This window comes from Carcharodon carcharias, chromosome 6, assembly GCF_017639515.1.
Source record: "Carcharodon carcharias isolate sCarCar2 chromosome 6, sCarCar2.pri, whole genome shotgun sequence".
NCBI classification, from domain to species: domain Eukaryota; kingdom Metazoa; phylum Chordata; class Chondrichthyes; order Lamniformes; family Lamnidae; genus Carcharodon; species Carcharodon carcharias.
In genome coordinates this window covers 181,207,300-181,235,103 of record NC_054472.1, presented here as the reverse complement: position 1 = coordinate 181,235,103, position 27,804 = coordinate 181,207,300, and positions in this window count along the sequence as shown.

Below are 27,804 nucleotides of genomic sequence, written 5' to 3'. Positions count from 1 at the left end.
ACACCTCAGTGGGACCAAGATGTAGAGCAGCCTCAGGATCAGTCTGGTGAGCACAGCACACAATCTGTTCCACAGCAGGCAGAGGCAGGGACATCTCAGATCGCCGGCACTTGGAGGACTGCTGGAGGTAAGGAATCTGCTGAGTCCGAGTCAGATGATGAACCTCTGAATTCGGTCCTCAATCAGTTGGGGGAGCTGCAAAGACAATCATGGGAACATCAGGGAGGGATGTCTGCTGCGCTCCTCAGATTACAAGGGATGATGGAGGAGTCCATCCACCTTCAGGCTGAGATGATAGCGCCTGCATGCTAACGTCCTGAGGTTAACACTGGTAGGATTGGTGCTACCATGGAGACATTGGTCCAGGACATTGGCCTTGCACTGCAGCGCGGGCTGAACTCCATCACTGAAGCCATGGTTGGCCTCCAATAGTGCCAATGAGAGAGGGGTGTGGGGCAGCTCAATCTCACTCCAGCTTCATCTTCTCCTCAAGGAGTCAGCAAGGACACCCCAAGGCCATCCAACTAGGATACTCTGAGAGTCTCTGGCCCACCTCTTCGTCTGAACCCATCATCTCCAGCTCCACAGGCCGAGGAGGGAGCAGCTGGTCCACAGCAGAATACCCAAAGCAGGCCGGGACCATCCAGATCTCGGCCCTCCAGAGAACACCTGCCGAGGATATAGGGGGAGCTCCAAGACATAGTGGCAGAGTAAGGAAGGTTAAGAAGATATATTGTAAGTAAACTCCCAAGAAAGTCTTGTTGCCCACGACTCCTTGTTATGCTGAATAATGTTTGTGTCACTCAATGTGAAACTTTGGTTTCTGCACAAGATAAAGGCAGGTGTCTCAGTCCAGGGCCTCTTCCCTGTGCATGTGTAACATTCAGGGCAAAGTGATGGTCCGGCCTCACACTCACTGGACACTTTACTGATGTCTACACCTCGACAGTGCTGGTCATTGCTGCTGGAATGTCATGGGCAGGTGTCAAAGATTTCTGTCATTCTCTCTGTGTGCTCTCAGCACCTTTAAGGTGGGACTGGCCCCATCCCTTTAGCATTTGTGACCAGTGACGCTGTGCTCCTGAAGGGCTCAGGTGTTGAAGCCTGCCAAAGGATCTGGTGCATTTAAAGTTTCATGGCTGCGTCTCTATGATATGACCCTGATCACAGAATGCAAGCAAGCTGCCCTCGGCCAGACAGGAGTCAGACATTCACAGAGGCAACGTGAAGATTTATGGAGTGTCCTCACTGCAAGTCGTCATCATCCTCCTAGAAATTGAACTGGGCTAGCCATATAAATACTGTGGCTACAAGAACAGGTCAGAGGTGAGGAATTGTGCGACGAGAAACCCACCTCCTGACTCCCCAAAGCCTGTCCACCATCTATAAGGCACAAGTCAGGAGTGTGATGGAATACTCCCCACTTGCCTGGCTGAATGCAGCTCCCACAACACTCACAAAGCTTGACACCGTCCAGGACAAAGCAGCCCAGCTTGACCGGCACCCCGTCCACAAACATTCACTCCCTTCACCAGCGGCACATGGCAGTCACAAAATCTTGTTACTATTAGGGCCTCCTCTGCATCTCCATAACAAGAGCCTGAGCACTGAGGGTATGTGTGCTGCCATCAGCCACACGGAAATCAAACGATGCAAGGTGAGGATGTCAGGACTGTCCTCACTGCATCTTGTCATCGACCATCTTGAATTTTGTGGCTATGCGGGCCTCACGGGCACACCTGCCTCGTCACCTCGTCACCTGCCTCGTCACCTGCCTTGTCACCTGCCTCGTCACCTCGTCACCTGCCTCGTCACCTGCCTCGTCACCTCGTCACCTGCCTCGCACACCTGCCAGTGCGATGACCTCATTGTCGGCATCCTCACCTTCGAGGACCTCATCACCCTCATTCCCTTTGACGTCCTCCTCATCAGAGAAGACATGCAACTCTTCCATCTCCTCCTCAGCCAGGTCTTCCCCCAGTTGCAGCTCCAGGTTGTGGAGCACGCAGCAAGCCATGATGATGCACGGCACCCTTGGGCGCAGTGCTCCACTAGGCCTGTCAAGGCACCAAGGCCTCATTTTCAATATGCCTATTGTTCCCTCCACCAAAGTCCGAGCTGCAGCATGAGCCTCGTTACATCATCTCTCTGCTGCACTTTGAACCCGCTGTGGGTAGTCCTTGTCCCCGAGGAGCCAACCCTGCAGTCTCTGTGGACCCTGGAAAATGTCAGGGATCTGGGACCTGCTAAGGATGTAGGAGTGGTGGAGGTAGGAGTCCCTGGGAATCACGCGTAGACCTGTAGGATGTGTTTGTGGTCGTTGCAGGCCAGCTGAACATTCAGCGAGTGGAAGCCCTTGCGGTTAGTGTAGTTGACTGCTTGTTGCCATGGAGATCTAAGCCCCACGTGAGTGCAGTTGATGGAACCCTGCACCTGTGGGAAACCAGAGATCTGCACAAATCCCAGCGCTCTTGCTCCCTGGCTTCCCTGATCCCTATTCCTGTCCCTTCACAAAGCTGGCATCCGTGACCACCTGGATGCACCTTTGGGAAGAGGCTTGTGAGATCCTGCACAGGTCACCTGTGAAGCCCTGGAAGGAGCCTGGGCATAAAAATTGACCACTTCCACAGCCAAGGGCAGTAGATGTCCTCCATGCCCATGTGGCACCAAATCCTGCAGCTGGGGGCAGATCTGACCGACCAGTTCCCTAGACGTGTGCAGTCTTTGGTGACACTGGTTCTCAGTCATCTGCAGTCAAGCGCCATCTGTAGATCCTGGGTCGAGGTGTCTACGAGTGACAGATCTCTGCGGACCTTCAGCTGCGTGTGCAGCAGGATCTACCGCGCCTTCATCTTGAGGGAGGTGCTCCTCCCTTTGCCGGTCCAGGTGCCTCTGTCACACTCTTCTTCTTCTTCTCTGCTCCCTGCAAGCCATGAGGAATGCCACTAAATCACCAGGCTCCATGATCCTGATGTTCTCCTCCTGCAGGATCAAAGAGAGCATGTGGGTTAGCAGAGGTGTACTAAGAACCTCTCTTGTTAAGTCTGAGAGCCCCTTCATGCATGCCGGAGAATGCTGGCCACCACTTGGATGGCCAGTGTGTATTGCACTCATTGGCTGTCCGAAGCCCCACCCACCTCTGCCCCACCCGACTTGACCGATTGGCAGTGGCTTCACCCACTGGACTGCAGGCGTGCTCTCAGCTCAGGCACAGGCATTCTCCTAACCCACACTGCAAGGCTGCACTGTTAGCTTGAACCATGAGGAATACTGGTCCAAACCTTAATAAAGACATTGCAAAGGGCTCTGAGCATCTCCAGCAGTGCTTGCGCCATGGCCCTTTCACAAGGGGATTGTACAACTTGCCCAGTCGTCCAATTGCTCTGCTGTCCCCTAAAACACGCATTAATTTGCAGTCTGTGCCCGAGGGGTGAAAGGTTCTAGAGCATTTGGTGGCACTTTCATATTTTTGCGATACTTCAGTCGGAGGAAGAGTTCAGCATCATGCCGAGGGCTTAAGGGTGTGAGACTGAGTCCTTTGCTGATTACTGCATCAGAGAGGGGAAGGTCAGAGGGCATGGTGAATACATGGCAAGGGCTGGGATTAGAAGACAGGATGGGGTCAGAGGGATGGGAAGGGGTGGAGGGTCCTGGATGGGCATTGGTATCAATGAGTTGTTGGAGCTTGAGTTCCTTAGCACCTGAAAGGAAGAGGAAAAGTTTCTTGTTAAGGCATCGGATGAGACGAAGAATAAAATGAGACTGGCACAAGGACAGCTTTGAGGTAGGATGATTCGGTGCTGCTGGAGGGAGAGGTCGAGAGTGTTCATATGGCGGCTCATGCCACTGAGTGTGGATCTCAGGATGCGGTGAGAACAGCAGTCCGAGGAGCGTTGTATGCCCCAGAGACACCTGTAATCTTAGGTGGATTCAAAACAAGAGGGATAGAACTTCAGTTGGAATCCACGTGGGGTAAGTCGGAGACAGAGACGGTCACTGAGGAAGGAAATATGGCTGTGAAAGTGAGTTTTAGTAAACACCTTGTCAAACACCAGGAGGGAAATGGAAAGCAATGAAGGTGAACAGGGCAAAGGAGACAAGTGGAAATCCTGTCGGAGAGAAGAGCAATACTTCTTCAAGGTAGGCATTCCTGGAAGAGAAGTGGCAGTCAATTAAACACTAAGATAAAAGCAAAATACAGCTGGAAAGCTGAAACAAAAACAGAAAATGCTGGAAAATCTCAGCAGGTCAGACAGCACCTGTGGAGAGAGAAACAGAGTTAATGTTTCATGTCCGTATGACCCTTCTTCAGAGCTGAAGAGAAGTGGAAATGTGATTAAATTGATACTGTTGAAAGGGGGTGGGGCAGGTGGAGCTGGATAGAAGGCCAGATATAGGTGGGGACGAAGGAGGGATTGACAAAGATGTCATGAACTAAAGGACAAAGGGAATGTTAATGGTAGTGGTTGGTGCTAAAAAAGGTGCTGATAGTGGCATAAAGGCAAGAAAGCAGAATGAGATAATAGCAGAACAAGGGTAGCATTGAATGAAGGAGCAACATGGAACAAGGTTATGCTTCAGTTACACAGGGCGTTGGTGAGACCACAGCTGGAATATTGTGTACAGTATTGGTCTCCTTGTCTAAGGAAGGATGTAACCTCAAAGCAGAGAGGTTTAATAGACTAATACCTAGAAAGGGCAAGTTGCCTTATGAGGAGAGGTTGGACAGGTTAGGCTTGTATCCACTGGAGTTTAGAAGAGTAAGAAGTGACTTGATTGAAACAGATAAGACCCTGAGGGGTCTTGACAGGGTGCATGTGGAAAGGATGTTTCCTCTTATGGGAGAATCTATAATTCGGGGTCACTGTTTCAAAATAAGGAGTCACCAATTTAGTACAGAGATGAGGAAAACCTTTGTCTCTCAGGGGGTTATGAGACTTTGGAACCCTCTTCCTCAAGAGGTGGTTGAGGCAGAGTCTTTGATTACCTTTAAGGCAGAGGTAGATAGATTATTGATTAGCAAAGGGGTGAAAGGTTATTGGGGGTAGGAATGAATGTGAATTTGAGGTTAAAATCAGATCAGCCATGACCTCATTGAATGGCAGAGAAGGCTCGAGGGGCCAAGTGGCCTACTCCTGCTCCTAGTTTGTAAGTTTGTATTCTTTTGCACTCCTGTGCTTGGGATGTTTTACTATTTTAAAGGTGCTGTATAAATACCAAGATGTTGTTCATTTCACCTGTTTCGGAAGGGGCATTCTCATGCTGGGATCCCTCACCGGAGGGAAGACTGCGCAATATAAAATGGGCGGACACCTGATAACCTGGAATCCTGCTCAGTTTGTGGTTGCTCCTGACCAAATCGCACCTTAATTCATCATGAAATTGGCATGAAATAGCTAACGACCATAAAGGAAATTGTCCATTGCTGCAGTAGGGGTGTCCTTCTGAACTTGGATCAGGATGGAGGATGTTTTTGCTCTAACTTATGAGACTCTGGAATGATTGGAAAACCTGTTAAATAAGAAAGACTTGCGTTCATGTAGCGTCGACTCCAGGACCCAGGGCAGACAATGGAGCCATTTTGAAGTGTATTCACTGTTGTAATGTAGGAAACACGGAAGTCCGTTGGTGCACAGCAAGCTCCCACAAACAGCAAGGTGGTAATGACTGGACAACCTGTGTTGGTGTTGTTCATTAACTGGTGAATGTTGGCGATGGGCGTCAAGGAGAACAACTTTTCTTTGAAAAAAGTGCTATGTGTAAGTTTTAGGTTCAGGAGTCACAGGTTACCCAAAAATGGGGGTGGAGCTCATAAGTGATTTTTAAAGTAATTTGTTATGCAGTTTAATAAGAAGCAACAGTTTGAATGTGATAGACAGAAAACAGACCTGTGACAGGTGAGAGTGACGTACCGGAGAACGGGCGAGCGGGTGTAGTGAATCTCTGCAGCTGGAAGTGGCAGTGTCCTAACTGTTTGTTTGCTGCGGCTTCCTTCTCCCATTGTTCTTTGTCTCTACAAGGTGTCTGAGGCTTTAGGAAGCTCTTTCTCGATCGTCTTCTGCTAGGTCAGGACTGGCCCCTTAACACCCCCAATGACGACTCATTAAAGTTCAAGAATGCAGCATACCACCACCTTCTCAAGGGCAACTAGGGATGGGCAATAAATGCTGGCCTAGCCAGCGAGGCTCAAAAAAATTAATATGCCTTACAGCTAGGGTCTGGTTGTTTACCCTACGTTGATCACTTGTTCAAATAGCTCTTGCAAATGACCAAAGGATGGGTACCCAAGACATCACCATCTTTCTGTCCATCACTGAGGTCATCTTTTAGTTTATCTCATGCTGGCTGCCATTTGTTAACCTATGCCAATCATATAGATAAGAGGGTGGGTGTCGCAAAACTCCCTGAAAGGATCATTCTCCTTGGCAATTTATCCTTGTTTTACCTCAGCCCTCTGACTGCTATGTGCTGTTTATGCATTCTTTTCCAGACAGAGAGAGGAGAAACAGCCTTCTGCTGGATAGCCTCATACTGTCTCTGCTATGACAATTCTATAATATTCTGAAAAGTGCCATTTCTTATATATGGGATCTTTCACATCTACCTGAGAGGGCTGACAGGGCCTCGATAAATACTTCATCCGAAAGACAACTCCTCCGAGACTACAGCATTCCCTCAGAACTGCACTTGTAGTGCCAGCCTGGATTATGAGGTCAGTTCTCTGGAGGGTGACTCAGAGGTGAGAGTGCTACACACTGAGCCATGGCTGACATATATTGCGGGGAGCAGTGGGGAGTTCTTAGCAGGAATGATGCCAGAGCTGAGAAATTATAACTATCAGAGAAGATTGAACAGGCTGGTGCTCCTTTCCCTGGAAAGGAGAGGGCTGAGGGGCAACCTCAGAGAGGACTTTGGAAGGGGAAGTATAGAGATGTTCCCACTTGCAGGGGAGACCAGAACTAAGGGGCCATAATAAAAGATTGTCACTAACAAATCCAATAAAGAATTCAGGAGAAATATCTTTACCCAGAGGGTGGTTAGACTGTGGAAGTCACTCCCACAAGGACTAGTTGGGAGGTAAATAGCATTGATGTACTGAAGGGGAAATAGAAAAACACATGGGAGGGAAAGGATATTCTGACAGGCTGAGATGAAGAGGGGGTGGCGGGTGTGGAACATGCATTTCAGCATGGATTAGTTGGGCTGAATGGCCCTGTTCATGTGTTGAACATTCTATATAATTATCTGTAACACTGACTTTGAGAAATTTTACAGTTGAAAGACAAAGTTTTACAGGAGGTGTTACCTAATTTGTCTTACAAAATGCCATAAGTACACACAGATGGAGAAACAGATGGCATTACGATTAACAACGTTTAATTCTATTTTACTGAAGTTTTCAAATGTCATGGAATCATCTGCCAGCTTCTGAGCTGAGCTGTCCCTGTGTCAGTAAACTAAGCTCAGCCTGGAGGCTGCCTGTGCTCCAGTTTATCCCCCAAACTGCAAACTCCCCAAATTTCCCAACGTCTGTGAGAAAACAAGAGGGTTTAAGTCTGTGACTTAAACAAGAAAATGCTGGATATGTGCAACCAGCCTGGCTGTATCCATTGGGATTGTTAATGGGCAGAATTTTACCAGGGGCCTTCAGAGGGATTCTTACCTGCTCTTGATCTTTTCATTGAGAACTGTCGGCATGACATCAGTCATCTCAATTTCTCTGCTTCTCTCGCCCCCTCTAACCTGTCTCTCTCTGAACTTGCTGCACTCTGTTGTCTCAGGTCCAACCCTGACATTGTCATCAAACCTGCTGACAAGGGTAGTGCTGTTGTTGTCTGGCGCACTGACCTCTACCTCGCAGAGGCTGAGCGTCAACTCGCAGACACTTCCTCCTACCTCCCCCTGGACCATGACTCCCACCACGAACATCAAGCCATTGTTTCCAGGGCTGTTACTGACCTCATCTCCTCTGGAGATCTTCCCTCCACAGCTTCCAACCTCACAATCTCCCAAACTCGGACGGCCCGCTTCTACCTCCTACCCAAAATCCACAACAGGACTGTCCCGGCAGACCGATCGTGTCAGCCTGTTCCTGCCCCACGGAACTAATTTCTTCCTATCTTGACTCCATTCTCTCTCCCCTTGTCCAGTCTCTTCCCATCTACATCCGTGATTCCTCTGACACCCTACATCATAACAATAATTTCCAGTTCCCTGGCCCCAACTGCCTCCTCTTCACCATGGACGTCCAATCCCTCTACACCTCCATCCCCCACTGTCTTCCTTGAACAGAGGCCCGAACAATCCCCATCCACCACTACTCTCCTCCATCTGGCTGAATTTGTTCTCACACTGAACAATTTCTCCTTAAACTCCTCTCACTTCCTCCAAATAAAAGGTGTGGCTATGGGTACCTGCATGGGCCCCAGCTATGCCTGTCTCTTTATGGGGTATGTGGAACATTCCTTGTTCCAGTCCTACTTCGGCCCCCTTCCACAACTCTTTCTCTAGTACATCGATGATTACTTCGGTGCAGCTTCATGCTCTCGTCGGGACTTGGAAAAATTTATTAATTTTGCTTCCAATCTCCACCCCTCCATCACTTTCACATGGTCCATCTCTGACAATTCCCTTCCCTTCCTTGACCCCTCTGTCTCAATTTCTGGTGATAGACTGTCCACCAATATTCATTACAAGCCTACCAACTCCCATAGCTACCTTGACTACAACTCCCCATACCCTGCTTCCTGTAAGGACACCATCCCATTCTTTCAGTTCCTTCGCCTCCGTCACATCTGTTCTGATGATGCTACCTTCAAAAACAGTTCCTCTGACATGTCTTCCTTCTTCCTTAACTGAGGTTTTCCACCCACTGTGGTTGACAGGGCCCTCAACCGTGTCTGGCCCATCACCCGTGCATCCACCCTCAAACCCTCCCAGAGTAATGATAGGGGACCCCTTGTCCTCAATTATCACCCCACCAGCCTCTGCATTCAAAGGATCATCCTCCGCCATATCTGCCAACTCCAGCGTGATGCTACCACCAAACACATCTTCCCTTCACCACCCCGGCAGCATTCTGCAGGGATCATTCCCTCCAGGACACCCTGGTCCACTCCTCCATCACCCCCTACACCTCAACCCACTCCCACAGCACTTTCCCATGCAACCTGCCCCTTTACTTCCCCCCTCCTCACCAACCAAGGGCCCAAACACTCCTTTCAAGTGAAGCAGCATTTCACTTGCAACTCTGTCAATTTAGTCTACTGCATTCACTGCTCCCAATGTGTTTTCCTCTATGTTGGAGAGTCCAAATGTAGACTGGGTGATCGCTTTGCAGAACACCTTCGGTCTGTCCGCAAGCATGACCCAGACCTCCCTGTCACTGGCCATTTCAACACACCACCCTGCTCTCATGCCCACATGTCCATCCTTGGCTTGCTGCATTGTTCCAGTGAAGCTCAACGCAAACTGGAGGAACAGCACCTCATCTTCCAACTAGGCACTTTACAGCCTCCCGGACTGAATATTGAGTTCAACAACTTTAGATCATGAAATCTCTCCTCCATCCGCACCCCCTTTCCGATCCCCCTTTTTCTAATAATTTATATATATATTTTTCTATTCCCACCTATTTCCATTATTTTTAAATGTATTTCCATCCATTGTTTTATCTCTACCTTTTAGCTTATTTCGATCCCTTCCCCCCACACCACCCCCCACGAGGGCTATCTGTTCCTTGCTCGTCCTGCTTTCTACCCTTAATGTCACCATTAGCATATTTCTTAGCTAATATCACCACCTTCAATGCCTCTTTGTCCTTTTGTCTATGACATCTTTTGGCAATCCCCATCTATCATTGGCCCACTATCCAGCTCTACTTGCCCCACCCTCCTTCAACCAGCTTATATTCCACCTCATTTCTATTTTTCCTTAGCTCTGATGAAGAGTCATATGGGCTCGAAACATTAACTGCATTTCTCTCTGCAAATGCTGTCAGACCTGCTGAGTTTTTCTAGGTATTTTTGCTTTTGTTTTGCCTTCAGAGGGAGGTTTGGGAATGAGAGAAGTGGGAAAAACTCTTGCAGGTTGACATTGGGTCAGGATTCTGAAGTGTCCCCCCTGGCCAGGTAAGAGGCTGCTGTTTTCTTTCTCAGTGAGTGCTTTCACTGCTTGACATATGATGGCCAACTCCTTGCAAGGCACTTCACCTTGCCTTGCACTTCACTCAGCTTCAGCTGCGCTCCCCTGCTGTCAGCCTTCACCTGGGACTGTGAATGAAGATGACCATGTGGGAGGGTAGGATTAGTAAGTTTGTGGATGACACAAAGATTGGTCGGGTGGTAAACCATGAGGCTGAGTGTCTTGGGCTACAAGGAAGATACAGATGAGATGGTCAAATGGGCAGATAAGTGGCAGATGGAATTTAACCCTGAAAAGTGTGAGGTGATACACTTTGGAAGGAGTAATTTGACAAGGAAGTATTCAATGAACAGCATGACACTAGGAAGTTCTGAGGGGCAAAGGGATCTTGGTTTGTGTGTCCATAGATCTCTGAAGGAAGAGGGGCATGTTAGTGGGGTGGTGAAAAAGGCATATGGGACACTTGCCTTTATCAATCGAGGCATAGATTACAAAAATAGGGAGTTGTATAGAACCTTGGTGAGGCCACAGCTGGAGTACTGTGTGCAGTTCTGGTTGTCACATTAAAGGAAGGATGTGGTTGCACTGGAGGGGGTGCAGAGGAGATTCACCAGGATGTTGCCTGGGTGAAACATTTAAGTTATGAAGAGAGGTTGGATAGACTTGGGTTGTTTTCGTTGGAGCAGAGAAGACTGAGGGGCGACCTGATCGAGGTGTACAAGATTATGAGGGGCATGGACAGGGTGGATAGGGAGCAGCTGTTCCCCTTAGTTGAAGGGTCAGTCACGAGGGGGTACAAGTTCAAGGTGAGGGGCAGGAGGTTTAGGGGGGATGTGAGGAAAAAAATATTTAGCCAGAGGGTGGTGACAGTCTGGAATGCACTGCCTGGGAGGGTGGTGGAGGCGGGTTGCCTCACATCCTTTAAAAAGTGCCTGGATGAGCACTTGGCACATCATAACATTCAAGGCTATGGGCCAAGTGCTGGTAAATGGGACTGGGTAGGTAGGTCAGGTGTTTCTCACGTGTCGGTGCAGACTCAATGGGCTGAAGGGCCTCTTCTGCACCTTGTGATTCTGTGATTCTGTGAAAAGCCACACCGCTGCCAGCTGCTCCAACATCAGCTGCAGCACTTGCTGCCTTCTCCTCAGTCACATTTCCCTTCACAGGGCAGAGGGGATGGACACTGAGATCCAGCTGGAGGCGAGATCCCCACCACCCTCCCAACACAGGGTCCACAGGGAGAGGGCCAGCTCTCTTGACACGTCTGAGCACTTGAGCCTCATGATCTCACAATAGGTCACCGCTTACATCCGCAGCCTCCCGGAAGCAGACCTCCATCCCAGTGGGGCAGGTGGGCTCACGTTACTAATAACTTCTTTTTTAAAACAATTTTGCAAAACTGGTTAACATACAATTAGTAACTTGGAAGTTTAACCATCTTCCCCTTTTATACAAAGCAGATACCTCAACAGCCATACACTCCCAGCCAAATACAAACCGGGGCAAAACAAACACGGTCTCTGCAGTATGTTGTTACATAGGCAAAAGTTCAAAAATGTCTTGGCACTGCTGATCTCGCAGAATTCTGGTCGCAGTAGACGTGGAAGGCCTTTCAGATGGGTCTTTGGTGAAAATCTGTCTTTGATAGCGTTTGCTTGTCACAACTTCGCAGACTTTCATAAATACTGATGAATTATTCTGATGAGAGGTTTCTGATAGCAGGTTAGCTCACTCTGGACTGCATTTAACACAAAGGGTGAGAGGGAGAGAGAGAGTGTTCCTTTTGCAGCCTGCTTTCAAGGCACACACACACACACACACTCTCTCTCTCTCTCTCTGTCTCTGAGTGCAAAAAGGATAAAATGTTCAGAGAATACTTCTCCCACGTTGAATGTTTTCAACCAACTCTCGATCGTCAGTAAAGTAATGGAAGGGGTCATCAACAGTGCTGCAAAGTGGCACTTGCTTAGCAATAACCTACTCACTGACACTCAGTTTGGGTTCTGCCAGGGCCATTCAGCTCCTGACCTCATTGCAGCCTTAGTTTAAACATGGACAAAAGAGCTGAACTTCTGAGGTGAGGTGAGAGTGACTGCCCTTGACTTCAAGGCAGTGTTTGACCGAGTGTGGCATCAAGGAGCCCTGGCAAAACTGGACTCAATGGGAATCAGGGGGAAAATGCTCCACTGGTTGGAGTCATACCTAGCACAAAGGAAGATGGTTGTGGTTGTTGGAGGTCAGTCATCTCAGTTTCAGGATATCACTGCAGGAGTTCCTCAGGGTAGTTCCAACCATCTTCAGCTGCTCCATCAATGATCTTCCTTCCATCATAAGGTCAGAAGTGGGGATGTTCACTGATGATTGCACAATGTTCAGCACCATTCGCGGCTCCTCAGATACTGAAGCAGTCCATGTCCAAATGCAGCAAGACCTGGACAATATCCTGGCTTGGGCTGACAGGTGACGAGTAACATTCGCATCACACAAGTGTTAGAAAATGACCATCTCCGACAAGAGAGAGTCTAACCATCACCCCTTGATGTTCAATGGCATTACCATCACTGAATCCCCCACTATCAACATCCTGGGGGTTCCATTGACCAGAAACTGAACTGGACTAGCCATATAAATACCATGGTTACAAGAGCAGGTCAGAGGCTAGGAATCCTGCAGCGAGTAACTCACTTCCTGACTCCCCAAACCCTGTCCACCATCTATAAGGCACAAGTCAGGAGTGTGATGGAATACTCCCCACTTGCCTGGATGAGTGCAACTCCCACAATACTCAAGAAGTTTGACACTATCCAGGACAAAGCAACCCACTTGATTGGCACCACATCCACAAATATTCACTCCCTCCACCACCGACGCACAATGACAGCAGTGTGTACCATCTACAAGATGCACTGCAGGGACTCACTAAGGCCCCTTAGACAGCACCTTTCAAACCCATGATCGCTACATGGAACATCGCCATCTGGAAGTTCTCTTCCAAGCCTCACACCATCCTGACCTCAAAATATATCGCCATTCCTTCACTGTCGCAGGGCCGGAATCCTGGAACTCCCTTCCTAACAGCACTGTAGGTATTCCTACACCACATGGACTAATGCGGCTCAAGAAGGCAGCTCACCACCACCTTCTCAAGGGCAATTAGGGATGGGCAATAAATATTGTCATAACCGGTGATGCCCACATCCCATAAATGAATAAAAAAAAACAGCCTCTAGCCTGGCAAAGACAGCTCTTCTTTAACTCAGATAAACATAGTAACTCTTCTCTCACCAGGTGTCCCCACTGGACATCTAGCTGTTGACCTGTGGTTTCCTGGAAAAAAAACAGCATATTCACAGACTGGAATTAAACTTGTAGACTTTTAAAGAAAACTCAGGAGGGAGAGTGTCCAAAATGAAATGTCCTTCCTTTTTTTAATTCATTCACGGCATGTGGGCTATTTCCCAAAGAGCGTGTTCCTCACATGTCTCCACATGTAATTTTCAATTGCGTTTCATTACAAAGCATACAGGATAAACATATACAACATATATAACAAATTCAGACGTGCTCTCACCCATTCTCACTCGCTCCTTATACAGAATCCTTGTATAGCTTCTGATGTTTTTGATTTCTACATTATTCTAATAAAAATTACATTCTGAATAACGCATCAGGAATTATATTTTTCCCAGCAGTATGGACAACCTTTAAGTTATAAGGCTGTAGCGGTAAACTCCAGTGGAACAGCCTGGTATTCTGAGTCTTAGGCCGGGATTTTCTGGCCCTGTTGTGGCAGGACTCACCGCAGGAGATTCGGCTGCCCAGCCTAAAGCCCATTGGCTTTCCCTGGGACCGGATGATCCCAGCAGCTGGTGGGGCCAGATAATCTCGCCCTTAAACTTTTCTACACAGGCCAAGGGATTAAGGTCAGTATATGTTAGGGCATTTTTACAGCCATGATGGACATACACCTTTAGAGCCAGTAATAATCCTAAGGTTTCCTTTTCTGTTGTAGAATATCGCTTTTCATGCCAATTTTACTTTTTCTATGCCTGATTCACCTTCTTGCAATAAGATAGCACCCATCCCCAAGTCACTGGCATTGATTGTCACCTTGAAGGGCTTAGTGAAGTTAGGGACAGATAATACCGGTTCATTAGTTAGAATTGCCTTCAGCTTCTCAAAAGCTGTCTGAATCATATTGCCTTTGCCTCCTTTTGCAATAAGTTTGTTAGTGGAGCAGCTGTTGTGCTGAAGTTTGGTACAAACTTGAGATAGAAGCTGCACATTCCCAAAAATCTAATGATTTCATGCACTCGTTTAGATTTAGGGGCAGGGAATTTCACCAAATCCTGTAGCTTCACTGCTCTTGACAATACCTGTCCTTGCCCAATGGCATGCCCTAGGTAGCTTACTCAAGCTTTTGCGAACTCACACTTGGAAAGGCTTATTATGAGATCTGCTGAATGTAATTGTTTAAACAGGGCTTCTGGTTGTTTTAAGTGACCTTTCCACATGTTGCTGCAAATCAATACATCACCCAGGCAAACCACCCAGTTCAGAACACTGGCTATAACTTGATTCATTAGTGTTTGGAAAGTGGCTGGAGTATTTCTTAGCCCGAATGGCATCACTCTGCATTGTTACAGCCCATTTGGTGTGATAAAAGCAGATATCTTCTTAGCTCACAATGTTTAGAGGTACTTGCCAGTATCCTTTCAACAAATCTATCTTTGTAAGGAATGTGGCACTGCCAACCCTGTCAATACAATCTTCTAAATGAGGGGTTGGGTAGGAGTCTGTTTTGGTTGCTGCATTAGCCTTTCTGTAAGCTATGCAAAATCTGGTTGACCTGTCAGTTTTCAGCACCAGCACTACAGGAGAATTCCAACTGCTTTAACTAGGTTCAGTTCGGCGATTTCTTAACGTGTTGGATTTCTGCTTTCACCTGAGCGTGTTTCTCCGGGCTTAAATGATTAGTGTGTTGTTTTATAGGAGAAGATTTCCTGACATCCACATCATGCATGGCAAAAGTTGTACAGCCTGGTTTATCCCTACAGATTCCTTTAAATTCTGTTAGTAACCTCACTAGATCTTCTCATTGTTCTATCTTTAAGTATGATTATATAGTGTCTAACTGTCTTAATATTTCAGTATTCACTAAATGGATAGTAAGACGCATAATTGATGAACTACATAAGTCTCTTTCTGCCTCACTCACACTTTCTCTTTCATCCTCCACTGCCCTTACTACCTGACACACCCGCTCCTCCTTATCCTCCTCCCTGCGATGGAATTGTTTCAACATATTGATGTGACACATCCGATTCTTTTTCCTACGATCTGTGGTGTCTATCAAATAATTTACTTTACCAATCTTCTTAATTACCTTGCTTTCAGAGGTTCCCCCTGTCAAGGCAATGACTCTTACACTTCATCCCTGGTTGAAATGTCCTGGTCTCAGTTTGCTTATCTGCCATGAATCTGTCTGTCAAACAGATCATTGGCCTATTCCTCTCCCTTTTAACCTTTAAAGTCCCCTTGTGAACCTCTTTTATTTCTGCGGGCTTGACTTTGGCCCTTTTAACTTCAAATGGCGCTGCAACTGGGCGTGGCATCTCTCTCATTGTCTAATGTCTTGGAACTCGGCTGCTCCCTGTTTAATTCTACAAAGTGCATATCTACTAACTCAATTACCGGGATATGCTCTTTGCCAGTTTTAAATTGCACCAGTCCCTCCTGGACCTCCGTTAACTCTACAGACCTAACCTTAGCCTTCTATAATTCAAGAAGCTGTTTCTTAACTAATCCAACCCTCACAGGTTCTATCACCCCCTTTTGGGCCTCTGAACACGCTTCGGCTCCCTGCACCTCTGCAGAATTTGACTGCTCATTCCCTGCCTCTTCGATTGCAAGTAGTCCTTGCCTAGCCACTCCAACCTTCACATGTTCTATTGTCCCCTTTAAGGCCTCTGAAGCATCCTTGGTTCCCTGTATTACTATAGAGCCCAGCAGGCGTCCCCCAACCCTTTCAGCTTCTTTTGATTCAAGTGGCTTCCCTGTGACCACTGGAGATGCTACCACTGGGTCAGTGCCGAGGTGCAGGTCAACCCTGTCCACAGGCAAACCTGGGATGATTCCTATGCTAACTGGTCCTGATACATGGTTGTACTTCAGGTGCACTTGGTATAAAGGGATGAGTAAGCGCCCTCCTTCAATATCCTTTACCAACTCCTTGGCACTTACTGCACTCTCTGGTGGAAAGGTCATACCTTTCCCCAGCGGTAAAGTTTGGCTGGTCCCTGTATCCCTTAATATAATTGTAGGTTTAGCTCTCTCAGTTGAGGGATAAGGGGCTATTTTCCCCCCCGACAAAAATTCTTTATAATTCTCGTGTAGCTCAGTCACCTCCCCTGAACTCACAGCAGTGTTCACACTCAGACTTACAGCTGTAGTTAATGCTACAGTTTGATCTGTGACTCTTTTTTCTCAATCATCTTTACGTACTCCAATAAGTCCCATCAATTTCCAGTGCAACTTCAAGCAATTTGTCTGAATGTGTCCCACCTTGTTCCAATGGAAACACTTAGGCCTTTAAATATCAACTCTACTCTGAGGGTCTTTCTTTCCAGTCTGAGTGTGAGTTCCCAGGATATTCCCAGCTGTCCCTCCTCTTCCATGCCTACTTGCCTTCCTTTCACCCTCGCACTTTCTATTCTTCTCGGGTTTGTGGGGGCAACGGAGAAAGGGTTTGGATTTATGGACCAGCTGATGATAGTCAGCCATCTCCGTTGCTTGTGTAGCTGAAGTGACCCTCTGACCTTCAATATGGGCTCTAACTACTGGAGGAAGTGAATTTTAAAAATCTTCCAGGAGGATTATTTCCCTAAGAGTTTCATACGTGGTATCTACCTTTAATGCTCATATCCAAGGGTCAAAATTACTTTGCGTTATCCTATCAAATTCAATATAGGTCTGCCCAGGCTGTTTCTTTATGTTTCAAAACTTTTGATTGTGTGCCTCAGGTACCAGCTCATATGCCCTTTTACTGTATCATAACCCATAGACACCTCTTCTGAAAGTAATGCATAAACTTCATGAGCTTTGCCAAGTAAACTACTTTGCAGGAGCAATGTCCAGTTTTCTTTTGACCATTTCATTTGCTTAGCTACTTTCTCAACCGAAAATAAAGAATGCCTCTACATCCCTTTTCTCGAACTTTGCTAGGGCTTGTACAAATTTAAATATCTCCCCACTGGGCTCTAGGTTGTGGGTAGTTTTTTTCTTCAGTAAAACTTCCCCCAGCACCTGGGCCTCTTTTTTTAATTCCAGCCTTTTAAGTTGGTATTTCCTTTCAGGTTCCTTTTCCCTTCCCTCCCTTGCTAACTTCTCTCTCTGGAGTTGTAGTTCAGATTCTTTTCATTCCTCTTTCTCTTTCCTCCAATTTGAGATTTTTCATCTCCCTTTCTCTTTTGATCTCAAGTTGCTTCACTTTCAACAGACGAACTCTGTGGCTCTGATACACCGATTTTGAGCGTCCCCTCTTTTAATTCTAAATGCTAGATAATTACTTTAATCATATCATCCTCATGAAACCCTGTTTTTATTCCTAAATTCAATTTTTTGTTTCATTCGTTCATGGAGATGGGGCATTTATTGCTCATCCCTAATCACAGTTGAGAATGGAACGGCTTGCTAGGTCAATTCAGAGTCAACCCCATTGCTGTGGGTCTGGAGTCACATGTGGGCCAGCAGGTTTCCTTCCTTCCATAAAGGACATTAGTGAACCAGATGAGCTTTTTATGACAAATGACAATGGTTTCAGGGCCCTTCATTAGACTTTTAATTCCAGGTTTTTAAAATTGAATTCAAATTCCACCATCTGCAGTGGTGAGATTCAAACCCGGGTGCCCCAGAGCATTACCCAGGGTCTCTGAGGTTACGCCACCACCTCCCATAGCTCTCTCTGTTTAGCTGTAGTTAAGGATTTCACACAATCCAGTGTTACATAAGCTACTCCCAGAAAAGTCTTAGCAACTTTCAGAATCATTTTAGTTTATTAATGTACAAGAAACTTGGTAGCTGTCATTTTATCTGTTACCAATTGATATTAATCTGCATTGAATCGCTCGTGGTCTACATTTCAAAATCCCACAAGCGACCACGATCTATGTTATGGGCAGTGATGGGAGGCGTGTGCGGTCAATTCCAGCCTTGTTTCTCCGCAGGTGGCAAAATAGATTAAATGTTTGATGCACTCACCAAAATGGCCAATTGTTTACCTTTGATACAGCTATACCCAGCATAGAAAGACTTTAACCAGGCTGCATTCAATAAACACAAACTAACTGATTTATTATAAAACAAGCTTCTTTTTAAAAACAAATTGCAAAACTGGTTAACAAACGCAAATATAAAACAGGGCGAAACAAACATGGTCTCTGCAGAGGCTGGAGTATGGGAACATTTTTAAAAGGATACAGTTCGAAAAGGCCTTGGTGCTGTTGATCTCACAGACTTCTGGTCATAGTAGATTTGGAAGCCCTTTCAGATGCATCTTTGGTGAAAAGCTGTCTTTGATAACTCTTGCTAGTCACAGCTTTGTAGACTTTGAAAAATACAGATGAGTTCTTCTGATAAGAAGTTTCTGATGGAAGGTTCTCACTCTCGTAATACAAAGGGTGGGTGGTGGTAGGGGGGGTGCGTAGAGAGAGAGAGAGAGAGTGTTCCTTTTGCAGCCTGCTTTCAAGCCATACACACTCTTTTTGACTCTGAATTCATAGACCATAAAATGTTTAGAGAATACTTCTCCCAGGCCAGATGTTTACAACAAATCAGCAAGTGTCTCTGGTCTGGAAAAGGCAGTTCCCCTTTAACTCAGATAAACAAAGTAACTCTTCACTCACATCTGGACATCTGGCTGTTGACCTGTGGCTTCTTGAAAAAAATGGCATATTCACAGTCCAGAATTAGACATGTAGGAAGGAATTATCCCAGATTTGCACAAAGTGTGTTAGGGGGCAGGAAAGGGTGTTTTACCCGCTGGCCGCAATGGCGGGTTTTTGCGTTGTCTCGTCCCATTCCTAGCGCTTCCCGCCTCATTATTAATGCATTCCTGGGGAGCATGCTGGATCACTGGTGGGGCGGTTCTCTGATTTGCCCACCCTTCCATCATCTCAGACCTTCAGCAATTGGGTGCCATATTCAAAGGGCGCCCCTGCACAGAGCTAGCACTCTCTGAGGGATCAGAAGCTGCAAAGTCATGGCTGCCAAAGAGACAAAACATACTGCCCCCAAATTTAACAACATCCCCCTCAGGTGCCTACTGGATGCAGTGGAGGCCCGCTGTAAATTCCTCCACCTCCACTCTGGGCAAAGACCAGCAAGCAAGGTCACCAATCCAGCATGGGAGGCACAGGCAGCAGTGGTCACTGCTAACGCCCCTGCAAAAGAGGACAGCCACCCAGTGCCAAAAGAGAATGAATGATCTCCGTTCTGCCAGGGTAAGTCAATCTTCTCATCACTCTCAGCTCAGACACTCACAAACCCATCACACATCCACAGGGATCTCACTCACTGCCTGTTCAAGGGACATCACCATTCGCTCTGGGAAGGTTTCCCTCTTACCATGAGCAACTCTGGTCTGACTCTGGTTACTTCAAAAATACTTTGTCCTGAATTTCACGCTTGGCATGCGTGTCAAGTCGATGGGCCCAGAAGCGGATGCGAAATGCGCTTTCGCCTGCGATCGGCCCCCAAGTGTAACTTCATGTTGGCTGGCCAATTAACGGCCAGCCAATGTGAAACGAGCCCTGAGAAAACCTCACTCCTGTCAAGGGTGGGGGGGCTGGAAGAAGGCAGACACCAACAAAAGTGGGGGTGCGGGTGGGCGCTTCTAGCGAGCTCCCTGAAGGCAGACAGCTGCTGCGGAGCTGCCTCAGGGAGATGCAGATTCAATGGCAAGAAAAAAAATGCACCAAACTCTGTCTGGCAGCAGAACTCAAAAAAACATCAGTCCCCAGATATCTCTTCTTATTACCTTTCACCCCGGACATTTCATTCTGCCCTTGGATGAGGTCGTGTTAAAACTGGGCTGCCCGCCTACCCATTTTGCCTATGTGATGAGCGTGAAATCGCATGGACAACTTAAAATCATGGACAATAGGGTTTTTAATGGCCTTAACAGGCCCTTTAATTGTCGGCGGGCGCAGATCCGACTCCCGCGCATGCCCGCCGACCTCAATATTGCTTACGTGTGCGATGACATCGGGATGCAAGCCTGACATCATTTTGCACAATTTCACGTGTATTCAGGTCAGGTGCACGTCCACCTGATCAACGTAAAATTCTGGCCTTTATTTACACCATCTACACTATACAAATGATGAACCACTAGATAGGCACGTCTCCCCTGGGTACAGACTGTACCATCTGTTCTACAGAGCACGTGACTACCTAATGTCACTGTTACATCATGATACACATCACTAACTCATTACCGTAACTATTAACCCATTACAGTACAGCGCCTGCGGGGAGAGGAATGAGTGGAGCTGAGGAATGCTGTGCAGGAGAATGTTGTGAAAGCCAGAGGCCAGGATTTTCCCCCCAGTGATTTTGGGGGCGGGGCCCGCTCGCCGAGGGGAAAATGACTTGGGAAGACGTCGGGAGGAACCCCTTTAAATCTTTAGGAAAGCGGGCGGACAGCGAAATCAGCTGTGCGCCCGCAGACCTGTCAATGGCCAATTGAGGCCGTTGACAGGCTAATTAAGATCACTAAAGGCCCTGCCCGGCCAACCTTAAGGCTGGCGGGCAGGCCAGGAGGCACATCGGGCTTCTGATAACACATGAAACCTCATCCACTGGCGGGATGAAGTCTCATGTCCGTTTTTAAAAAATTCAATAAAGTTTATGTGTTTCTTATTGACATGTCCCATCTCGTGTGACAATGCCACATGAGGGGGACAAGTTAATAATTTCAATATTTCTCTATTTTTTGACTTTTCTCACCTGTCAGTAAACTCCTTGAGACAGGACTTTGCCTCAGGGAGCAGTGCGGGAAAGAGCGCACTTTGACAGATGGGGAATCCCTCCCCCCACCTCCGCACAGGGAGCGCATAGCGCTTCCAGTCGGGCAGGCCTTAATTGGGACGCCCCCCCCACTCCAAATGGTGGCGAGGCCTATTTCAGTGGCAGGTGTCGGCCACCCGCCCGCCATCCGGGGGCAAAATTCTGCCCAGAGTGTGGGACTTGACACCTGTAAGTGTTATGCCACTCACCTGCCACTACTACCTGGGTTCCTGGGTCCTATTGGTGCACTGTCACGGAATCACAGAATTATTACCGCGCTGAAGTGGGCCATTCAGTCCATAAGACCATAAGACATAGGAGCAGAAATTAGGCCATTTGGCCCATCGAGTCTGCTCCACCATTCAATCAGGGCTGATAAGTTTCTCAACCCTATTCTCCTGCCTTCTCCCCATAACCTTTGATCCCCTTACCAATCAAGAACCTATCTCAGTCAGTCTTAAATACACTCAATGGCCTGGCCTCCACAGCCTTCTGTGGCATTGAATTCCATAGATTCACCACTCTCTGGCTAAAGAAGTTTCTCCTCATCTCTGTTCTAAAAGGTCTTCCCTTTACTCTGAGGCTGTGCCCTCGGGTCCTAGTCTCTCCTACTAATGCAAACATCTTCCACATGTCCACTCTATCCAGGCCTTTCAGTATTCTGTAAGTTTCAATCAGATCCCCCCTCATCCTTCTAAACTCCATTGAGTATAGACCCAGAGTCCTCAAATGTTCCTCATATGTTAAGCCTTTCATTCCTGGGATCGTTCTCGTGAACCTCCTCTGTACCCTCTCCAGGGCCAGAACATCCTTCCTGAGATACGGGGCCCAGAACTGCTCACAATATTCTAAATGTGGTCTGACCAGAGCCTTATAAAGCCTCAGCAGCACATCCCTGCTTTTATATTCTAGTCCTCTCGAAATAAATGCCAACATTGCATTTGCCTTCCTAACTACTGACTCAGCCTGCAAGTTAAACTAAAGAGAATCCTGGACTAGGACTCCCAAGTCCCTTTGCACTCCAGATTTCTGAATTCTCTCCCCATTTAGAAAATAGTCTATGCCTCTATTCTTCCTACCAAAGTGCATGACCTCACACTGCCCCACGTTGTATTCCATCTGCCACTTCTTTGCCCATTCTCTTAACCTGTCCAAATCCTTCTGCAGCCTCCCTGCCTCCTCAATACTACCTGTCCCTCCACCTATCTTTCTATCATCTGCAAACTTAGCCAGAATGCCCTCAGTTCCTTCATCTAGGTCATTAATGTATAAAGTGAAAAGTTGTGATCCCAACACTGACCCCTGTGGAACTCCACTAGTCACCGGCCGCCATCCTGAGAAGGACCCCCTTAACCCCACTCTCTGCCTCCTACCAGACAGCCAATCTTCTATCCATGCTAGTACCTTGCCTCTAACACCCTGGGCTCTTATCTTACTGAGCAGCCTCTTGTGAAGGTCAAAGGCCTTCTGGAAGTCCAAATAGATAACATCCATTGGCTCTCCTTTATGTCACCTACTCATTACATCCTCAAAGAATTCTAACAGATTTGTCAGGCATGACCTCCCCTTGGTGAAACCATGCTGACTTTGCCCTATTTTACCATGCACTTCCAAGTATTCTGAAATTTCATCCTTAATAATGGACTCTAAAATCTTACCAACCACCGAGGTCCAGCTAATTGGCCGATAATTTCCCGTCTTTTGCCTCACTCCCTTCTTAAACAGGGGGGTTACATTAGCAATTTTCCAGTCCTCTGGGACCCTCCCTGACTCCAGTGATTCCTGAAAGATCACCACTAACGCCTCCACTATCTCTTCAGCTATCTCCTTCAGAACTCTGGGGTGTAATCCATCTGGCCCAGGTGATTTATCCACCTTCAGACCTTTCAGTTTTCCTAGCACCTTCTCCTTGGTAATGGCCACCAAAGTCACCTCTGCCCCCCGACTCTCTTGAACTTTGCGGATGTTTCTCATGTCTTCTACCGTGAAGACTGACGCAAAGTACCTATTCAGTTCCTCCGCCATTTCTTTGTTCCTCACAACTACTTCTCCAGCAACATTTTCCCGCGGCCCAAAGTCCACTTTTGCCTCTCTCTTACCCTTTATATAATATAAAAAAACTCTTGCAATCTTCTTTTATATTACTGGCTAGTTTACCCTCATATTTAATCTTCTCCCTCCTTATTTCTTTTTTAGTTGTCTTCTGTTGGTCTTTGTAGGCTTCCCAATCCCCCAGTTTCCCACTGCTCTTCGCCACATTGTATGCTTTCTCTTTAGCTTTTATGCTGTCCCTGACTTCCCTTGTCAGCCATGGTTGCCTCGTCCTCCCTTTAGTATGCTTCTTCTTCCTAGGGATGAATATTTGCTTTGTCTCTCAAATTACTCCCAGAAACTCCTGCCATTGCTGTTCCACTGTCTTTCCTTTTAGGCTCATCTCCCAGTCAATTCTGGCCAGCTCCTCCCTCATGCCTCTGTAGTTGCCTTTATTCAACTATAATACCGTTACATCTGATTCCAGCTTTTTCCTCTCAAATTGCAGGGTAAATTCTATCATATTATGGTCACTTCCTCCAAAGGGTTCCTTCACCTTAAGCTCTCTTATCAAATCTGCCTCATTACACATCATTAAATCTAGAATTGCCTGTTCCCTAGTGGGCTCCACCACAAGCTGCTCCAAAAAGCCATCTCGTAGACATTCCACAAATTCCTTTTCTTGGGATCCACTACCAACCTGATTTTCCCAGTCTACCTGCATATTGAAATCCCCCATGATCACTGTAACCTTGCCTTTCTTACACGCCTTTTCTATCTCCTGGTGTATCTTGTGCCCCACATCCTGACTACTGTTCGGAGGCCTGTACATAACTCCCATTATGGTTTTTTTACCTTTTCGGTTCCTCAACTCTACCCACACAGATTCTACATCATCTGGCCCTACGTCATTTCTTGCTATCGATTTAATTTTGTTTCTTACTAACAAAGCAACCCCACCCTCTCTGCCAACCTGCCTATCTCTTCGATATGATGTATATCCTTGGATATTTAGCTCCCAGTCCTGATCCCCTTGCAGCCATGTCTCCGTGATGCCCACCACATCATACCTGCCAATTTCAATCTGCGCCACAAGCTCATTTACTTTATTTTGTGTACTGCGTGCATTCAGATACAACACCTTCAGTCCTGTATTTCATGTTTCTTTTTCTCATTGTCGTCCCTTTATCTGATGTGCTTGAAGTTAGATTCCTAGCCCTTTCCAAACACTCGGTCCTATTTTGTGTTCTGGAGACTTTAATAGCCTTTCCTGGGCTTTCCTTTCTTTTCAGTTTTTTCACAATTTTCCATGAAGTTGAATCCACCCCCCCACACGCTAACCTGCTGCTTTGTTTCCCAATCAACATACTTCTTGGAGTTTTACCCTTCCCTCCCCACCCTCCACTTTCTAGTTTAAAGTCCTGTTGACCACCCTATTTACCCTTTTCACTATAACATTGGTTCCAGATCGGTTCAAGTGGAGACTGTTCCAATGGTACAGGTCCCTCCTGTTCCAATACTGATGCCAGTGCCCCACAAAATGGAACCCCTCTTTCCCACACCACTCCTTTAGTCACATGTTTACTTCGCTTATTCTCGCGTCCTTATGCAATTTACACATGGCTCAGGTAGTTATCCAGAGATTATAACCCTTGAGGACCTGTTCTTTAATTTAGTTCCTAGTTCCTGATAATCCCCAAACAGGTCCTCTTTCCTAGTCTTACCTATGTTATTTGTCCTGACATGGACCACAATAACTGGATCCTCCCCCTCTCTCTCCAATATCCTTTCAAGCCGGTCAGAGATGTCCCTCACCCTGGCACCGGGTAGGCAACATACCATGCGGGACTCTCGATCCTGCTTACAAAGGAAGCTATCAATTCCCCTAATTATAGAATCCCCTACAAATACCACTTGTATTTTTGCTCCCCCCTCTTGAATGGCCTCCTGTGCCACGGTGCCGTGGTCAGCTGGCTCATCCTCCCTACAGCCCTGTTCCTCATCCACACAGGGAGCAAGTTCCTCGTACCTGTTGGACAAGGTCAAGAGCTGAGAGTCCTCTGTTCCTGAACACAGGATCCCTCTACCAGCCTCACTTGCAGTCACACCCTGCTGACCCTGACCACTGACCGGACTTGAGGTACTTAATCTACCAGGTGTGACCGCCTCCTGGAACAAAGTGTCCAGGTAACTCTCCCCCTCCCGGATGTGCCGCAGTGTCCGGAGCTCAGACTCCAGCTCATCAATTCTGAGCAGGAGTTGCTCCAGCAACCAACACTTGCTGCAGATGTGGTCACTGCAGCTTGCAATGGGATCTGCCAGCTCCCACATCATACAACTACAGCACATCACCTGCCCAGCCATCTCGACTTAGTTTATTACTTTATTAATTAGCTTTGCAGTGTTTTTTTTCAAATTTGGTGCAGATTTCCTACCAACCAATCAGGTCACAGCTTTCCTGTGATGTCACATTTTCAGTTTTGGCTTCAGTTACTCTGTGCCCACAGGTCACCGCTCTGGTGCTCCTCCCTCCAAGTCTGCTCCCAATCAGCTGCTTTTTCTTTAAAATCCACTTTCAGAGGAGTGTCCCTCGTAGATCTGGTGCACTCCTGAAGGCACTGCCTCTTCCTCTCTTTTTTTTTAGGTTTGAGGAGGAGGGAGGCATAAAAACACTACAGCAATGTAATGTTTGGGGATATTCCCTTCTTTGACGGTGGGTCCTCCTCGATCCCCTCCTGAGTCGCGGTGGCTGTGGTGACTTCTCCCAGAATGCTTCAGTCACTTCTCACCAGTGCCCTATGTTGGATGCTTTTCCTCCTGTTGAGTGCAAGAGTCCTTCTCCTCGATTCCCTCCTGAGTCACAGTGGCTGCGGTGACTTCTCCCAGAATGCTTCAGTCACTTCTCACCAGCGCCCCTTGTTGGATCCATTGTATCTGCACCGGCTCTCTGAATGAGCAATTCCCTCGGTATCACTCCCCCACCTTCTCTCCGTGACCCTGCACATTCCTCCTTTTCAGATAACAGACTAACTCCCTTTCGAATTCTGCGATTGAACCTGCCTCCACCACATTCTCAGGCAGTGCAATCCCGACCCCAAACACTCGCTGTGTGAAAAAGGTTTTTCTCACCTCACTTTTGCTTCTTTTGCCAATCACTTTAAATCTGTTCTCTCTCATTCTCGATCCTTTCACGAGTGGGAACAGTTTCTTCCTATCTACTCTGTCCAGACCCCTCATGATTTTGAATTCCTCGATCAAATCAAGAGGACCTAAAGTGCTACGCTCAGAACTGCAGGCAATACTCCATCTGAGGCTGAACTAGTGTCTTAAACAAGTTCAACATAACCTCCTTGCTCTTGTACTGTTTGCCTCTCTTAATAAATCCTTTATGCATTATTAACTGTGCTCTCAACTTGTCCTGTCACTTTCAATGAATTATGCACAGAAACACCCAGCTCCTGCTTTAAGTGTTATACACATTATTTGATATTGTTTCTCCATGTTCTTTCTACAAAAATGAATCATTTCACCTGTCTCCATTTTAGAAGGACTACAGTCCTGTTGCTCACTTCCTTGGCCACTTTCATTCATGCCTGTTTCATTGGATTGGCTGTTCTCCTCCTCCTGTCCTTGAAAGAGCTCACCAAATTTCAGTTCCTCAGAGTTAAGATGCACTGCAGCAGCTCTCCAAAGCTTCTTCAACAACAACTTCAAAAGCTGTAACCTCTACCACCTAGAAGGACAAGGGCAGCAGATACATGGGAACACCACCACTTAAAAATTCTCCTCAAAGTCACTCACCATCCTGACTTGGAATGATATCACCATTCCTTAATTGTCACTAGGTCAAGATCCTGGAAACCCCTTCCTAACAGCACTATGGGTGTACCTACACCAAATGGACTGCAGAGTTTCAAGAAACATAGAAACATTGAAAACAAGCCAATTCCACCATTCAATATGATCATGGCTGATCCTCTATCTCAATGCCATACTCCTGCTCTCTCCTCTTACACCTTGGTGCCTTTAGAGTATAGAAATCTATCTATTTCCTTTTTATACACATTCAGTGACTTGGCCTCCACAGCCTTCTGTGGTAGAGAATTCCACAGATTCACTGCCCTTTGAGTGAAGAAGTCAGATTTTATTACCTTGATTTTCTTCATGTATATCCTTGTCTGAAAAATTGTTCTGTGTTTTGGTCAGTTGGCTTTGTAACGTGTAAGAAACATGTCTTCATAATACTGAAGAAACTCTGAAACAAACTATTGAGAAATAGGAAGATAGGAACAGGAGGAGTCCATGCAGCTCCTTGGAGTTGTTCTGCCATTCAATTAAATCATTGCTGACCTGTATCCTAACTCCATTTACCAGAATTTTATGAATTAATGCATGGATGCAGGCATTGCTGGCTAAGCCAGCATATATTGCCCATCCCTAATTGCTTTTGAGAAGTTGCTGGTGACCCTGCAGACTGAATGGTGCAGGTACACCCAAAAGTGCTGTTAGATAGGGAGGTCCAGGATTTTGACTCAGCGAAGATGACGGGATTCTGACGTATTT